Raw genomic sequence first — 17,423 nt, 5'->3', positions numbered from 1 at the left:
CCAATTCCTATTGATTTGCTGGATACTAATCAACATGATTATACTAGTATTTTGTTGTTGGGCACTGCCCTATATTGGCAAACAAGCTCAACGACCCATGAAACTAATCTACGGATATTTAGGCTGTCCACGACATTATCATAGTTTTATATCGCTCAGGGATCGTCTACTGGTTAACAGTTTTCTGGAAAATCTAACCGATCGACCCATTGGCCTATATTGCGGTGAATTATTCCTAATTGATTCGTTGGCAATGTTTAAGTACTGTCTATATGTTATCAATGTTTATATGCTATTTTCAAAATTATTTTTTATCTATGAAAACAGTTATCTATAATATTTGTAATAATAATATATAATAATATCTATAATAATTAATAAATAAATGTAAAATTAAATACTATTAGTCTATAAATTTTGTTGTTGTTGTTGTTGTATTGACTCTAACTGTTAATAATTTAATTGTTTGTAACTTTTAAAAGTATTGTTTTAATTATTCAATTTTTATTTTTTTATATATTACTTAATAAATAAATAAATATTTTTTTAAACTTTACAACATTTGTCTATTTATTCCATAAAATATTTCATCAATAAAACTTGATTAATGTTCTATTTATGTTCAAAAAAATAAATAAAAAATATTAGTACCTAGACACAATAAACATTATAGACACTAATAACCCCATTAAAAACCCCAACCCATTCCCCACACCCAACCACCCCCTCCCATTGTATAAGGATAAGGTACCTGATTTTTTGAAATAGTTAGTCAGCACCGGTAGGTTAGGTTAGGTTAGGTTAGGTTAGGTTAGGTTAGGTTAGGTTAGGTTAGGTTAGGTTAGGTTAGGTTAGGTTAGGTTAGGTTAAATTAGGTTAGGTTAAATTAGGTTAGTTTTTTTAACAAACAGTAAAAATTTAAATACATAATTGACYTTAAAATCTGATGGTTTTTTTGTTATTGTTGATCAACTATTTGCCCATAAAATAGATCCATAATTATCGATAGTTTTTTTAAAAAGAAATAATCACATTAATGATGATATAAATCATTATATTTGAAAAAACAATTTGATTATTAATCGCTTAATAATTGTTAACTTAATTAATACTGTACTATATGTTTTTTTAAAAATAATTTATGAAATTATTATTAAAATTAAATAATTTGAATCTATTGAAATAAATAACTTATATATATATAATACAATTTTATTAATAAAATATATTAATTTTATTGCAGTTTGTTTTTATGTTATTATCTAATGTTAAACAATTTATATTAAAAATTTTTATTTTAAAATATTTTAATTTAATCTAATAATTATTATCATAAACAATTTTCTAAATAAATATTTTGCAATTAAAAATGACTTAGACTTAGATATTAGATATTACTTAATATTTATTATTTATGAAAAAATATTTAAATAAAAAATACTTAAATAAAAAATACTAAATAAAAAATATTATATATATATATATATAGTTTCTTAATTAAAATTATGACCTTTAAAATATTATGAAACTAACCCAGACTTTACATAAATATTATWTATAAAAAAATTATGTAAAGTCTGAGTTATAATTTAAAATAGATAAAATATTTTTATTTTAATAATTTTTTAGAAATATTTTTAAAAAAATTCTATCATTATAATTTATTTTTATAGATGTTTACTGTGTGTGTGTTATTATAGGTTTGCAAAAATAAAATGATTATTATATAATACACTAAATTTTAATGATGCTAATTATTTTACTTTAAAAATATTTTAAATTTAAAAATTATTATATAATACTATTTGATATAAATGATTATTAATAATTAAAACAAAAATTTTGACTATTTTATATGATGAAATACTAAAAAATAAAAAATAATTGAGACATTAAATAAATATTATTCAAAATTTACAAAAATATTTTTTGTTTAATTAAAAATAATAGTTATTTTWWAAAAAAAAATTTCTAGTAATATATATATATTTAATTAWTTTTATTGCTAGTTAATTAGTAAAATATTAAATGTGAAATTATTTTACATGCTATATACTGTATATATATAYTGTACATATTATACATAATAATTATATTATGAAAAAATTATTCATAAAAAATAATTATTATATAATATATCTTTATTTTAAAATTTACTTAAATTATAAAATATAATATTCTATATTAAAAAAAATATTTTATATATTTTTTTGATATTTTACTTAAATATTTAAAAAACAAAATAAATATTATTATAATTAAATTTTATTTAATAATATTAAATTTTCAGATCGATGTTATTTTAAATTAATTATATTTGAATTTTAAAAAACAAAATTATTTAATTAATTTTCCATTTTTTAAATATATTTATACAATATTACATGTACATTATTTTTTTGAATAGAAATATAAATTTTTATTTTATTGTATACAACAATTTAATAATAATAAAAAATAGTAATTCTAGATAATAATCATTTTTTAAAAAATATAAATAATATAAATATCTATTCCACAGTTTTTTTTGCTAATTAATTGTTTTAGATTATTTATTTATTTTTTAAAACTAAATTAATTAAATCAGAAAAAAATAATTATGATTATATATTTACAAAAACTAATTTTATTAATTAATGATATTATAGTATTATATTTTAAACTATCAGTATCTATATATATGTTAGTATTTACAGCACTGTATGGAAACATACTAAACAAACGTCCAAAACTTACTGAACTATTTGAACAATATTTTGAACGATTTATACACAAAAATTATGTAACATTTTACCAATCAATTGACCAACAATTGGACTATTGTTCCGGTAATATCCAGGAGCTTAACCCTAGACATAGACGGCTGGCTATTCTATGGAAACTAATACTATTGCTTAGTATACTTAGATTTGTTGTGATTAGTCTAACCCGATCGGATAATCACCGGGTGCTTGGACTGGTATTAGATTTTACCCATTTGTTTGACCAGCGAACCAACATACTGGCCATAATCTGGTTGGTTATGCTATCGTTTCATTCCATATCAATGTGGATACTATTATACGAGGATTCAATGGGTAATCAATCSCCGGGATCGGCATCTGCTGGCTTCTGGCGTTTTTGTTCATCCATCAAAAATAACTTATATCTGTATCCCCTGAACGGCTCATTGGCTAACATTTATCTACTAATGTTTTCTGTATATACAAAATCAATGATATGGCTGCAATTATTTTATACATGCTTATTTACCATGATACATTTATTATTAACTTGGTTAGTTATACAACAACAACAACAACAACAACAACAACAACAACAAGTATACAATAGTTATGTATCCATGGCTACAGTATTAGTTTGGAATWTGCTAACTGTCCTAGGTAGCTGGCATCTAATGGCCATTGGCCTCTACATAATCTACCTGCCCTTTATAGCCTGGATCTATTTGCTATTGAAATTCATTCACTGTAATCGCAAGTTTCGTATGGCTGCCGCCCCCACCACAAAACGTAAGCCAAAYAGTAGCCGTCAATTAATTGCCATAATCATTGAACACCAGTATCTATCGCGATCAGCTAACTGGCCCAATAAATATCTATGCAATCTAGCATTGTTAGTTATTTATCTATGGTCCAGTAGTTTTACATTGGCCCTGTACAGTGCTACCAGTTCAAATCTAACTAACCATACTACCCTGGGTAATCGTTTGATTATGTTTGGTTTAGTCAGCATCAATATAGTTATACTAATGTTTGGCTGGTCATTTATCTATCGGATTGGTAAACTAGCACATCGACCCCTGCCCCTAATCTATAACTATTTGGGTAACCGGGGTCGGGGTTGGTCTACGGTCATACCCGTTAGGCAATGGCTATTGTTTCAGGGATTTATTGAACGACTATCTACTGGTCCACCGATTGGCATATACTGTGGTAATCTATATTATTTGGATTCGCTAGCATTGCTACAGTTTGGTCTCTATATATTCAATGTCTATATGTTGTGTATAAAATTATTTTGATTATTAATATGCAATTAAAAAAAATTATTTTTTATTTTAAAAAAAAAAAAAATTTTAATGCACTTTAATTTTATTTTGTTTAATAATAAAATATTAATTTTAATAATTTTCTAGAATATATTATTTTTGTTGTTGTTATTTTTTTTACTATAAAAATTAATTAATAATTATTTATTTTATTATTATTTTTCATTATGATTCATACTAAAATAATTTTAAAAAATTGGTATATTATTGATATTTAATATTTTTTAGTAACAATTAATTATATTAAGGATATTATTTTATCAGTTAATTTTAATTATAATAAAAAAATTAAGTTTGTGTTTTTTTTTGGTAAAAATTTTCTATTAATTATATATATAACTATATTTTATCTATACGTTATATAAAGCTATTATGATTTATATTTAAACTATTATATATCTATATAAAAAAGCACTTATAAACTTTATTAAATAAAATATAAAAATAAATAAATTATAATGGTTAAATAAAATTTACATTCAGTAATTATAGTTAAATAAATAACTATTAAATTTCATTTAAATATTTTTATTGTTAATTTTTAATAATATTTATCTAATGAGTAAGTTTTTTTAAGTCTATTGAATATATTTTTTCTCTAATAATATTTAAATATTAAAATCTTTATCTAATGTATGATATATTTTTTTAATTTAAAATATTTGACATAATAATATTTAATAGAAATTATTTTATTTATATAATAAATATACTTTTATAAAAAAATAAATAAATATTATTTACAATAGATTATTTAGCATAATTAAAAATTTTATTAATTTTTTATTCCAAACAATATATTGAAAATATTTATTTTTATTTATTTTTTGCATCATATAGACTCATCAACTATAGAATAATAAAATATTAATTTATAGATTAATTTTTAAAAAAAACTAAATAATATTATTAAATAAATATTATTTTAATTAAATCAATCGATCAATAATATTAAAATAATTTATTTTTATCTAAAATAATTTAGACATCAATTTATAGACTTTGAACACATAGGATATATAACGCAAAACAGCCAATGAATTAATTTGATACAGATTAGCACAATATATACCAATTGGTCGACCAATGGTTAGATTAGCTATAAAACCGTTGACAACCAGCCGCTGTCTGACTGTCATACCTGATTGATTACGGGCCAAATACGTGTACAATGGCCACAATGGTCGATAGGCTAGTTTGCCGACACTGGGTATCAGGGTACAACCAAGAAAATATAGGCAACAATTCAATACTAGCCAACCAAACAATATAAATCTATAGAATAGGGTTGCCGGACGATTAACCAGTCGATACATAGTTATTATACTATTCATTGACCAAAAATACATAACTGTTAACAATACCAGTCCATAGTACTGATTGATCCAGATTAGATTATAGGTTATATATTGATGTTCACCAATAGCCTGGATAATCTGATTAATTTGATTATTATTATTATTATTATTATTATTATTGGTAATGGATGCGTTTTGAAAACATTTGCGAAACTTGCGATTACATTCATAGAATTTTAATAGGACATATATCCAGGTAAGGAACGGTAGATAAATTAGATATAAACCAATAGCTAGCAAATGGCAACTACCTAGTACAGTTAGGAGATTCCAAAATATAACTGGCCACCATGATACATAGGGATTAGCAGCTACTACCAAACAAGTTAATAGTAAATGTACTAGGCTAAACAAGATAATATACATATATTGTACTGGGAACATTATCGAAAAATATGTAGCCAATTGTATGGCATAAAAATTACGCATCTCTACCAATGGATAGGGACTGGTAGCCGATTTTATTTCACCAATCAATCGCCAAAATCCATACGATTTTAACCAACCATTACCATTTAAATCGTTCAACATTAGTACAATCAATGCCAATAGAAACCACGATAGAATACATAGAAAATTTAGGGCAAATATATTAGTATCCGGGTCGAACAGGTAGGTAAAATCAAGTAACATGGCTCGCCATGGTAGATTAGTCGATGATGATGATCTAAGACAACTGATCCAAGCAAATCTGACTATACTAACCAATAATATCAATTTCCATACAATCGATATAACTATACGTCTAGGATTTAGTTTAGGTATGTTTCCCCGATAATAGTCCAGTTGCTGATCGATTGTATCGAAAAATGTTATATAATTTTCACGTATAAATCGTTCAAATGTACGAAAATCGGATGGTTTGGCCAACTGTTTGCCATACATTGCCGCCAAATAAGCCATTAATATGGATATTATGAATCTTATGATAATTATTAGTATATTGGGTATCAATTGTATGAAACGTTTAACTAATATTGATATCATTATTAAATTAAATTATTTTTCCACAAAAAAATCTTAATTCAATTATATTAATAATTAATTTTTTTTTGTAAAACTTTTCCAATAAATTTTATTTACAATATATATAACAATAATATTAAATTTGAAAACTTTTAGTACAAATAATATTTTTATTAAATTGAATACTATTTGAAATAAATTATTTTCAAAAAAGTAATATAATTTATTAATATTATAAATGTTTTTATGTATTAATTAAGTTTATGTTTTTATATAGTTTATAATAAAATGTCATCATATGATTCAACTTTTATAAATAAATAAAATAAATATTTTCAATATTTTATAGCTGTTTTAATTAATTTTTTAATACACTATATATATAAAAATAAAATATAATTTTTAAGAAATTTTTTAAAGTTCAAGTAAAATATATGTTATTTATATATTTTACAATATTTAATTAACTTTTGACTTTTAATTGGCTTATTTACTAGAAATATTAATTTACGTATTAATTTTATTTTAATAATATAATTTAAAACTAATTTAATCTATTTTTTTATTTAGTAAAAAAAATTTAAATATTTTTTTTAGAAACTTTTTAAAGTTCATGTTTACATATATATAATAAAAATAATATATTTTCATCTTTAAATAAACTAAATTTAAAAGTTGTTTATACTTTTATAGTTTTATATATTTATATAATAAGTACTAGAAATAAAATTGTATTTGTATTTTTAAAAATATAATAAACTTATAAACTTTAAAAATAAAAATAACTTAAAAAACAACTTTACTATTCAAACTAATTACGATTATATTTCTAATAAAATCTTTGAAATATTTACTTATAAATTTAGAATTAATTAAATTTTCTATTTAATAAAAATATTTTTTAAAAATATTTACTTACTAAAAATATAAATCAAATTTTAAAAAATATTTAAATATTTTTCAGTTTTCAATTTTGTATGCACATTTATGAACTTATGAATTATGAATATATTGAAAACAATGTTAACATTAGTTAGACTATTATTAACATTATTACCCGATTTACTGATACTATTGATTAGATTTATTGCCACAATATTTATCGGTTATTATACACTATTGTATGCAAAACTATTGATAGTCGGATCAAATTTAGCAAAACTATTCAATGATGGATTTGAAAAATTTATCAAAGTCAACTATATAACTACGTTCGAATCAATTGACCAACAATTGGGCTATTGCCTGGGTAAGATACCCGGCCTGAATCAAACACGTATCTACATATCTGTGGCATTGAAACTAATTGTTTCAGTTAGTATCGTAAGATTTCTAGACATCAGTCTAGTGGACAGTCATAGTCTACCGGTGTTTAGACTACTACTACTTGATTTTACACATTTTCTAGATAAAACCAATCTAATGGCCCTGATCATTTCAATTATTTTGGGTTTTATTCTATTAGCCACAGTTAGTATGGTTTACTTGGATTTGAATCCCAGTAGCAGCCAGTTAGCATCGAAACGTTTTTGGCAACTATGTAGCCAGATCAAATTGGAAACCTATAGATATCCATTAGTTAGCTGGCTAAATCTATATGTTTGCTATTTTGATCTATACATTCAGCTAATCTATTGTGTACATTATTTTTATACCGTATTAATTAGCTTGATACATTTAGCTATAACATGGCCCATTGTGATTGAATTGTTAGCATCATCATCATCATTAGCACTAGTAGTAGTAGCTTACGGTACAATCATATTTTGGACACTAATTTTTACCGTAAGTGTCTGGCATCTAACGGCCATGGCCATCTATATTATCTATTTAATATATATAACTGTTGGATTTTTAACATTAAAATTTCTAGAATGTAATCGCAGATTTTCGATAGCATTTACAAACAGAAATCAACTAATAGTTAGTTGTTTAATATTAAAATCAATACGCGAGCACCAGTATCTATCAAATACATTTACCGTAATCAATCAGTATCTGGGTATACTATTCCAGTTGCTTATGTATCTATTTTTCAAACAAGTTATCCTATGTATATATAGGGTACTAAATTATCCGGCTCAACCCGTCTATCGTAATCTATTGATTAGCTGGATAATATTGAATATATTGATAACCATATTTGTTGTCTGGTTTGTACCGCTAAGCGGTAAGTTAGCCTACAAACAATTGAAACCAATCTATCGATACCTATCGACCATTGGCTACGGCTATGGCAATGATGGCAACCGTTTGCTAACACGTATTCGCCTAAGGGATCGACTAATTATTAACGGTTTTATTGAACACTTAACCATTGGTCCACAAATTGGCTTATATTGCGGTAATCTATATCATATCGATTCGTTAGCTATGTTTCAATATATGCTATTTGTTTTCAATGTCTATATGTTATGTACAAAATTATTTTAATTATATATTTTTATATATCATATATATATGGTTAATTTTAAAAATAATTTTAAAAAACAATTGAATTACTGTTATTGAGATTTTTTTTTGATATAAAATATATATTTAATATTTCTACTTATTTATAAGTAATTTTATATTATATAACTTTTATATTATTTTTTCAAATATATTTAATTTTAAAAATGACTATTCTATAATTAATTTTAATGAATAATTTAAGAATGAAAATTAAATATATTATTATTATATTATTACATTAATTGAATTATTTTGAAGTTGAAAAATTTTAATTAACTAATTGTTAACATGAAATATAGAAATAAAAAATAATTATAACTCTAGTTGATCTATAAATTTTTAATTTATATATTATACTTAAAGTACATATAATTATAATTATTAAAATTATTGCTTATTCAATTCAATTTAATTAATTTTACTATTTATATAAACTACTACATTTTTAAAGTAATATTTAAAATTTTATTTAATTTAATTTATAATTCTAATAAATATACATATATAAATATAGTTTTTATAAATATTTATATAAATTTTCTTAATGATATTTTTTAATTTTAATATATATATATTTAGCAATTGAAAATATATAGTTAATAATTAATAAATTTTACATATTCATAATAATAAGTAGTTTAAAATAAAAATTGCATTAATATTATTATATATTTAAAAAAACTTTAAACTTTAAACTATTTTATTTTTGACATTATTTAATTAACCTTTATTTGAAAAAATTAATAAAACTCTCAATAAGTTATATTCAGTATAAACATAAAATTTTTGAAATAAACTCAATTTAAATTTAATATTTCTAATACTTATTTCAACACTAAAAACTATTTACATAATTTTTTTTAATTAAAATTTTATTTTTAAAACAACAAAATAAATATTACTTTAGTACTTAAGGATATAAAACTAATGTTTTTTAAAGAAAATAATTTTAAGTTAAACTTAAAACAGTTAGAATTCATTTCTCAAAATTATTTATTTTTAAATATCTAATAAATAGAAAACTAATTTGTTATTTAAAAATTTTTAACAAATTTTTCAGTTTTAATTATTTATTTATTTTTGAACTCAAATTATGAACTTAATTATAAATTTATTGAAAACAATGTTATCATTAGTTAGACTACTATTAACATTATTACCCGATTTACTGATACTATTGATTAGATTTATTGCCACAATATTTATCGGTTATTATACACTATTATATACAAAACTATTGATTTGTCGAACAGATTTATCTAAGCTATTCGATGATAAATTTGAAAAATTTATCAAGATAAATTATCTAACATTTTTCCAATCAATTGACCAACAATTGGACTATTGCCAGGGTAGGATAACCAGGTTGAATCAAACACGTATCTACATTTGTGTTGCATTGAAACTTGTTGTTGCAATTACTATCGTTAGATTTCTAGCCATCAGTCTAGTGGACAGCCGTAATCTACCGGTGCTCAAACTACTAATGGATTTTACACATAGTATCGATGAAACCAATCTGTTAGCCATGTCGTTTACAATTTATCTAAGCTATATTTTCCTAACAATTGCCAGTATGTTATATCTAGATTTTAACCAGTCAGCATCGTCATCATCATCATCAGCATCTAAACGTTTTTGGCAACTATGTAGCCAGATCAAATTGGGAACCTATAGATATCCATTAGCTAACTGGCACAATCTATATGTTTGCTATTTTGATCTATATATGCATATAATGTATTGGGTTCAATATTTTTATACAGTAATATTTACCTGGTTACATTTACTGCTAACATGGTCTACTATGATTGAATTGTTAGCATCATCATCATCAGCGCTAGTAGCTTACGGTACAATCATATTTTGGACACTAATTGTGGCCGTAAGTGTCTGGCATCTGATGGCCATGGGCATCTATATTGTCTATTTAATATTCATAACGGGTGGTTTTATTTTGTTAAAATTTCTAGAATGTAATCGTAAATTTTATCAAGCATTTACCATCGGAAATCGATTGCTGGTATTAAGTTTACTATTGAAATCAATACGCGAGCACCATTATCTATCGAAAACAGTTTCAGTTATCAATCGATATCTGGGTATACTATTACTGTTGCTTATGTATCTGTTTTCCAATCAGATCATACTATGTGTCTACAGGGTTATCAATTATCCGGCCACTACCATATATCGTAATCTATTGATTAGTTGGATATTATTGAATATATTTCTAGCCCTGTTTGCTGTCTGGTTAGTACCATCAGGCGGTCGTATGGCTACTAAACAACTGAAACCAATCTATCGATACCTGTCGACCATTGGCTACGGCTATGGCAATGACAATGGGAATGGCAACCGTATGCTAACACGTATTCGCCTAAGGGATCGACTGATTATCAACGGGTTTATTGAACACCTGACCATTGGTCCGCCAATTGGCATATATTGCGGTAATCTATATCATATCGATTCGTTAGCCATTTGTCAATATATGCTATTTGTTTTCAATGTCTATATGTTATGTACGAAATTATTTTAGTTTTTTTACTACCTGTACTAAAACACTGTAAACCTAACTGTGCTGGTAATCTACCCTATATTTGTTATATATACTGTATGTAAATAATATTAATATATATATATTTAACTGCAATTATTTTGTGTGTGTGTGTGTGTACTCAATAAACTTTAAGTTAAAATAAATATAGATAATATTACTTATTTTTATTTTATTTTATTTAAAACAATTTAAAGTTGCGAAGTTATTTTTATACTTTATTATTACTGTATTAATAAAATATTTATTAAAAAAAAATATATTTTAATTAATTTTAAATTTTATATATATATTATAATCACAAATTATGGTACATGTAATTACAATTAGTAAACATTTTTAATTAAAAATATTTTTTAACAAATATTATGTTTATAATAATAATAATACTATAATAAAAATTCTAAGTTTAATCAACAACAAAAAATATTCATTAAACTATTTTACTTTTAGTGATTTTAGTGATTATCTTTAATAAAAATAAATAAAACTTTTTTTTAAAAGCTATATTTACAATTAACAAAAAAATTTTATAATAAATTAAATTTATTTTAGTACTAAATTTTTAAATATTATTTTTAGAATAGACATAATAAATTTTTATTTGTTTAATATATATATATATATATTAAACAAATAAAAATTTATTATATTACCGGTATATATATATATTTGAAAATATTTACTTAAACATTCCTAATTAAAGTTTTTATTATTTTTAATCTTTAAAAAAACTAAAAAAAAAACTTTTTTCTAAAAAAATATATTTCCGTAAATAATATTTTTCAATACAATTTTTCAACAGTCAAAAAACACTTAGACATGAATTTTCTGGAAATTTATTTCACATTAATTAGTCGTTTGCTAACATTATTACCCGATTTGCTGATACTATTGATTAGATTTATAGCCTCACTATTTATTGCTTACTATACACTATTGTATACAAAACTATTGATTACGGGTAGTGTTGGTGGTGGTGGTGGTCCAGGTCCAGGTAGTTTACCAAAACTGCTCAGGGATGGTTTGGAAAGGTTTATCCAGATCAACTATGTAACCATATTCGAATCAATTGGCCAACAATTAGACTATTGCCTAGGTAGAATACCCCGGCTGAATCAAACACGTATCTGTCTATACCTGATATTGAAACTAGTATTGCTAATTAATATTGGTAGATTTATACTGATCAGTTATGTTAGACACCATAATAACCTACTGGTGCTCCTCGACTATTGGCTTATGGATTTTACCCGACTATTCGATCCGACCAATCTGCTAGCTATGATTCTGGCCATCTATCTAGGTTATTTTCTATTGATAATCCTCTATATGCTCTATCATGACTATGGCCGTACTAGTCAATCCAAACATTTTTGGCAACTATGCCTGGATATCAAACTGGGCACCTACCCCTATCCATTAGTTGAATTACGTAATATCTATTTAAGCTATTTCGATCTGTTCATATGGATCCAGTATCAATGCCAATATTTCTATACCGGTTTTCTAACCCTGTTGCATTTGCTGGTTACATGGCTTACACTACTAAATACTACTATACCTACCACCACTAATCAATTGCTAGCACCGGTAGTCTGGTGGAATCTATTGGTTTGTCTGGGTAGTTGGCATCTAGGATCCATTGGTATCTATTTGTTGAACATAACATTCATGACCTGGGGCTATATTATATTGAAATTTATTGAATGTAATCGTAAATTTACCAGGGCATACCATGTGGGCAGCACCCGCTTATTAGTACAGGCTATTAGAGAGCACCAGTACCTGTCTAGATCGGTAATCGTATGCAATCAATATTTAAGTATAATCATCCTGATAATTATGTATGTATTTTCCAATAATGTTATTATATGTTTGTATTTGGCTATTAATCTATCTGCACCATCGCCATCATCATCATCAACAAGTTTACCAATCTACCGTTACCTATTAGCTACCTGGGTCCTATTGAATCTAGTGCTAATGTCATTTTATGGTTGGCTTATACCGTTTATCGGTAAACTAGCTCAACGACAATTGAAACCAATGTACAAGTATTTGGCTACAATTGACGGCACTGGTAGGTCGACTACTACTACTACTACTACTAGTACTAGTAGTAGTAGTATGACGCTCAGGGATCGACTCCAGCTAACCGGGTTTGTTGAAAATCTAGCCATTGGCCGACCAATTGGTATCTATTGCGGCAATCTATACTATATTAATTCAATGGCATTAATCAAGTATGCACTCTATGTTTTTGATGTCTATTGTTTGTTTGCTAGTTTATTTGAGTTTCAAAATTAAGGTATTTTTTATTTTAGTTTTTTTTAAATAATAATAATAATATTAATAAATTAATTTTATAGTTATAATAATTACTTGTATAATAATGTAAATTAATTTTTATAGTTGTTATTGTTGCTTGATTGTATTATTTACTTATGTATATAATTATTAAAAAATATAATTGATTAATTATTTTTTTTTAAGTATTTTAATAATAATAAATAGTTTTGTAATAATAAATTGCAATAATATTATTGTATATTTTTGTTAAAAAAATTATAAGTTTAAAAATATTAATATTTAATAAACTATTTTCTGACATTAATTGATTAAATTTTTATTTATTCTTTAAAAAATAAATAAAACTTTTAATAAGTTATATTTAGTATAATCATTAAAATTTTTTAATAAATTCAATTTTAATAAAAATTTAATATTTCTAATACTTATTTCAATAATAAAAACTATTTACATAAGTTTTTTAAAAAAATATTTAATTAAAGTTTTATTTTTTTTAAATAAAACAAAAATAAATATTAATTTAGTACTTAAAGATATTTAAGCTAATGTTTTTAAAAGAAAATAATTTATTTTTTAGTTTTAATTTAATGTTTGAAAACATGAGTTTATTATTAAAAAATTTATTTTAAAATATATATTTAATGAAAAGAAAAATTTATTTTTATTTTAAAAAAATATATATTTTCGAGTTTAAATTTTTTATCAAAACTCTAATAATTTAATGAACTTTATAATGAATTTATTGAAAACAATGTTATCATTAGTTAGACTACTATTAACATTATTACCCGATTTACTGATACTATTGATTAAATTTATAGTCTCACTACTTGCTGCCTATTTTGCATTATTATACGCAAAACTATTGATTGTCGGATCAGATTTACCAAAACTATTCAATGATGGATTGGAAAAATTTATCCAGGTCAACTATATAACAACATTTGAATCAATTGACCAACAATTAGACTATTGCCAGGGTCAAAGCTTACCGGGCCTGAATCAAACACGTATCTGTTTATCCCTGATATTCAAACTAATATTAGCAATTAATTTGGCCCGGTTTATAGCCATCAGCTATGTTAGCCACCATAATCTACTGGTGCTCGACTGGCTTATGGATTTTACTCACCTGGTCGATCCAACCAATCTACTAGCTATGATCATTGCCATATTTCTCGGCTATTTTCTATTGATAATCCTCTATATGCTATATCACGATTATGGCCGAACCGGGCGATCGAAACGTTTCTGGCAACTATGCCTGAAAATCAAACTAGGCCATACCTATCCCCTGGGTGAATTACGTAATACTTATTTAAGCTTTTTTGACCTGTTCATATGGATGCAATATCAATGCCAGTATTTATATACTGGACTCATATGTCTAGTCCATCTACTAGTATCGGTGCTTATACTAGCCATCAACCCCGATCAATTACTGGCACCGATAGTCTACTGGAATCTGATGGTAGCACTGGGTGCCTGGCATCTGACATCAATTGCCGTCTATATGATGAACATAACGTTAATGTTTGGCGGCTATATTGTACTGAAACTGATTGAATGTAATCGTAAATTCAATCGGGCATTCACCCGGGGCAGCACCCGGCTACTAGTCCAAGCTATAGCCGAACACCAGTATCTATCGCGGTCAATTAGTGTATGCAATCAATATCTGGGTATTATCGTACTGATGCTTATGTATGTATTTTCCAACAACATTATCATTTGTTTGTATCGTATAATAAATCTGAAACAATTACCCGTCTATCGGCTACTGTTGACCGGTTGGGTACTATTGAATCTGGCACTGGTATCCGTTTGTTGCTGGCTAATACCCTTTATCGGTAAGCTAGCCCAACAGCCAACCAAACCAATGTACAATTATTTGGCTACCATTGCCTACAGCAGTACTGGTAGGTCGACTACTACAACTACCACTACCAGTATGTCGCTCAGGGATCGACTAGTGCTAACCGGTTTTGTTGAACATCTAACCATTGGCCGACCCATTGGTATCTATTGTTTTGATTTCTATTATATTAATTCGCTGGCATTGTTTAAGTATGCACTGTATGTTTTTGATGTCTATTGTTTGTTTGCTAGTTTATTTAAGTTTGTAAAATAAAATTTATTTATTTTTTAATAAATTAAATAAAAAATTTAAATAGTATTGTAATTAGAAAAAAGCAAAATTAAAAAATGTAATAATTATATTATTATTAATAATAATACTTAATTTTTCCTATATGTTAAAATTAAATTATTTTATTTGATCTAGTTAAATTTTTATTAATTATTATTTTTAAATAATAAATTATAATATTGTAATTAGTAAAAGCAGTTTTTTTAAATGTAATAATTATATTAATATTTAATTAATTTGAGTTGATCTAGTTAATTTTTTTTATTAATTATTATTTTTAAATAAAAAATTTAATAATATTGTGATTAGAAAATGCAAATTAAAAAATGCAATAATTATAATAATAATTAATTAAATTTTTTCATATATATGCTAAAATTAAATTAGTTTTAGTTGATCTAGTTAATTTTTTTATTAATTATTTTTTAAAAAAATATTTTTACATGTATATTGTTTTTTCTCTATTTTATATATGTCTGGAAATTTTTATTGATTTTTGATTGTTTGAAGTTTTATTTTAAAATAGCCAAAAATTAAAAATAATATTTATATAAAAAAAATCTATCAATATTTTTCTTATATAAATATTATACACTTACTTGAATATAAATTATTTTTTTTGTTTAATTTATTTTTTGTTGTTGCTGGTGTATTTATTTAAAATTAATTATTATTATAATCATTATTATAAAAATGTACACAATTTATCTATTATTAATATATAGTAGTTGAAAATAATTTACAATTTTATTTAATTAATATATTTTTGCTGTTAATCAATGTTTTAATAATATATATATATATATATATATAATTTTATAATATACTACAATAGTAGTTTATATTTCAAGTTTTAATCTCAAATAATCAACTTATTGTCTAGGTAACATATTATATATCAAGTTTTTATTATTATTGTATATATTTATTTATTATCTTATCTATATAAATATATATTAGATATAGATATAAAATTTTATGAACAAATTATTAAAAAAATACCCTAGATTAAATACTAATACTAATAATAATTAACTAAACTTGTTAACATTATAGTAATTATTATTTTTTTTAATACTGTTAATGTCATAAATAATAATTATTATTATATTATGTTAGACTATCTCTAATATTAAGGTAAATTTTTATTTTATTTATTTGTTTAATCAATAATATTAATATATATATTAATAATAATGTTTTACTGTAAATGTTAATTATCAGTACTATATTGTTGTTTAATAAACAATTATTATTATTATTATTTTGTGATATTTTTATTTAAAAATAAATAAAATAAAATATGTTACACTGTTTAAATTATTATCAAAAATTTATGGACAGTGCCGCCAACAATAATAATAATAATATTGATAATAATCAAGATAATTTATTAAATAATAATAATAATAATAATAATAATAATTTAGATTTAAATGATAACTACTATTACGATGAGGAACTGTATGACAGTTGTAGTCTGGAAAGTGATGACGAAATGCTTGTATTTTTCAAACCAGACAACAATACTAGACTACAATCGGATAATCTAACCGATGATGCTGTCAGTGT

The sequence above is a fragment of the Oppia nitens genome, unplaced genomic scaffold (genome assembly GCF_028296485.1).
Source record: "Oppia nitens isolate AA-2021 unplaced genomic scaffold, nextdenovo-longstitch-racon4-pilon3 scaffold16_pilon_pilon_pilon, whole genome shotgun sequence".
Classification (NCBI taxonomy): domain Eukaryota; kingdom Metazoa; phylum Arthropoda; class Arachnida; order Sarcoptiformes; family Oppiidae; genus Oppia; species Oppia nitens.
This window is presented reverse-complemented; position numbering follows the sequence as displayed.